Source organism: Euphorbia lathyris, chromosome 5, assembly GCF_963576675.1.
Source record: "Euphorbia lathyris chromosome 5, ddEupLath1.1, whole genome shotgun sequence".
Lineage (NCBI taxonomy): Eukaryota > Viridiplantae > Streptophyta > Magnoliopsida > Malpighiales > Euphorbiaceae > Euphorbia > Euphorbia lathyris.
The window spans coordinates 22,922,394-22,924,500 of record NC_088914.1 but is presented as its reverse complement, the minus strand read 5'-3'; the positions used below and the strand labels follow the sequence as shown (position 1 = coordinate 22,924,500).

General features: G+C 35.4%; 1 pseudogene; it reads left to right on the top strand.

The window, feature by feature from the left end:
• Positions 1-1,228: 1,228 nt before the first annotated feature.
• On the top strand, positions 1,229-1,786 carry LOC136229716 (putative germin-like protein 2-1; annotated as a pseudogene).
• Positions 1,787-2,107: the final 321 nt, after the last annotated feature.

Sequence of the window (2,107 nt, the reverse complement as noted above, 5' to 3'; positions counted from 1 at the left end):
AATACAACTATTAATAAATACAGATGAATCTTGGATAAAACAACATGACTTTTGGATAATACAATTAAAGAATGTTAATTATAAGTTTATTATTTCAACACACCCCTTTAAACTTATAATTTTTTTGTCCATTACTAACACCCAGAACAATCCTTAATCTGCTGAAATCTTCAAACTTCAAAGCCTTAGTGAATATATCAGCAACTTAATATTTTGATGGTACATGCTTGAGTTGAATTTCTTTCCTTTCAATGCATTCTCTAATGAAGTGATACTTGGTGTCAATGTGTCTGCTTCTATCATGAAAGATCGGATTTTTAGCCAATGCAATAGCAGACTTATTATCAACAAAAACATCAGTTGCTCCATCTAGAACAAACTTCAAACTTTCTAACATCTGTCTCAACCATATTGCATAACAAGCACAAGAATTTGCTGCAACATACTCTGCTTCACATGTTGAAAGTGTAACAATTGCTTGTTTCGTAGAACTCCAAGCAAAAATAGAAGTAAAATAAACCACAATCCAATGTACCTTTAATGTATGTATTTGTTTTGCTGCCTCCATATGAGTTAAAGTTGGAACTTCCATTCAACGACTAATAAGTCAAACTCCATATAAGATATCTAGTCTTGTACATGTCAAAAATTTCAGCCTTCCAACCAACCTTCTAAACCAAGTTGGATTCACTGGGTAAATTACATATGTGGTGACAACATTTACCCCAAATCACACTTTGGTGTACAACCAAAATTTTGTCACACTAAACCGTACGAATTTCAGGTGACCTCCCACTAAAGTGTACATCCGGTTTTTGTGACCGGTCAACGATAGCCAACTATGCCACATCAGCATTTTCCAGTTGTAGAATTAAAAAAAAGTGGGACCCACTATTTATGGAATGACTAATATAGCCTCAGTCTTTATAAAATTACTAAAACACCCTCATCTTCTTCCTTTAACCCTTTTCTCCCATTTCTCTCTCTACATCTCCTCTCTCACTCCTCTCTCTACCATTTCTCTCTCACTCCTCTATACCTAGTCCAGATAAATATAAAATATGTACTATGAATGTTTAATTTGGACGGCATCCCATAACATGATAATTATCCTATCCAGCATCAGTTGTTAATTATCACTATATATACATCTTCATCTTTGCTTCACAACACTCACAAATCATTATCAACATACACATACGGAAATTAATCTACATAGAATTTGAAAATGGCTGCTCGATTTATTTTCTTGGGATTCCTGGCACTTTCATTTACCTTTGCCTATGCTTCTGATCGAAGCCCTCTTCAAGATTTCTGCGTGGCAAATTCCAAAGACTCTGCAGGTATATTAGTGAATGGAGTGAGTTGCAAAGATCCAAAAATGGCAGAAGCAAGTGATTTCTACTTTAGTGGACTTGACATAGCAGGAAATACAACAGGAGCAGTTGGTTCAAAGGTGACTCCAATAAATGTAGCTCAAATTCCAGGGCTAAACACTCTTGGCATCTCTTTAGCTAGAATTAACTATGCTCCCGGAGGCATTAACCCTCCCCATACACATCCTCGTGCCTCCGAAATATTGTAAGTAATTGAAGGAAGCCTTGAAGTTGGATTTATAAGTTCTAACCCTGAAAATCGTCTGATTACAAAGATATTAAAAAAAGGAGATGTTTTTGTATTCCTATTGAAGCTAATTCACTATTAGAGAAACGTTGGGCATGGTAATGTTGTTGCTATTGCAGCTCTAAGTAGCCATAATCCAGGAGTTATAAAGGCAACAGTTTAATTTTTGTTGGGTTTAGTTTTGGAGAGAACAAGCTTCTAGAGATCACGATAATTTCTTCAACATCAGGTACTCTTCTACTTTTTCCTCTTGCTTTTAGTCAGCTATGAAATAGGATGTGTGTGTGTGTTTTCTGTTGATTAAAAATTCCTATTGAAAGTTAAAATTTTATTTTGTAGTGGTTTTGTAAATACTTTCAATATTTATGGGGGATTCTTTGTGGGCAGAATGCTTACGTGCCTGGCAGCAGAGATGGTAGATGGTTCAAAATTGCACTACTTCGAACAAGTTAGTTTAGCCTAATACATTGGCTAATGCTTTTGC